The sequence below is a fragment of the Cynara cardunculus genome (assembly GCF_001531365.2).
Source record: "Cynara cardunculus var. scolymus isolate 2C chromosome LG 4, CcrdV1, whole genome shotgun sequence".
Classification (NCBI taxonomy): Eukaryota; Viridiplantae; Streptophyta; class Magnoliopsida; order Asterales; family Asteraceae; genus Cynara; species Cynara cardunculus.
The window spans coordinates 8039963-8040646 of record NC_037531.1 but is presented as its reverse complement, the minus strand read 5'-3'; positions in this window follow the sequence as shown (position 1 = coordinate 8040646).

The window sequence follows — 684 nt, the reverse complement described above, 5'->3', positions numbered from 1 at the left end:
TAGCCATTTTGACCATTTGGTTTCATCTTTTAGCCATTTCTTTATCAAAATAACGAAAATAGTCATAGTTCCGCAATTGGCATGTCTGCAATTTTCAGAGAAGTCAAAATGTAAGGAAAAGAGAAGTTTCTGAACCAGGTTTACAATTACGAGAACCAAATATGTAAATTTGGAAAAACATATCCGCAGTTGAGGAAATATTGTTGTGGAGCTATAACTAATTTACATATTTGGTGCCTACGATTGAGGATACGGTTTACAAACATCTTTTTTTGTTGCACTTTGACACCTTCATAAATTACATATATAATTAAGAGGTGAAACACACATTAAAATATTACTATTTAATTAATCTACACTATATTATAAAACATTTGACAAAAACTCTTAAAAACCATTTTTTATACGTAAAGTATTGTTTATTAATGCATATTACTTAAAACTCAAGATTGCAAGTAGATTGTGCGTAAGTACAACTTATTAAAGCYCCATATCTGAATTCGTGTAACTAACTACAGATAAACATAATCAAAAACAGGATAAACATCTCATTTTAAATATATAAAATCTAAAATATAATTAGGATAATCATTGAATTCTACCAGAATACTTAATTATTATCTTTATAAAATATTATATTATTAAACCAAAAATAAATTATTTCATTATTAAACTTAAATTAAA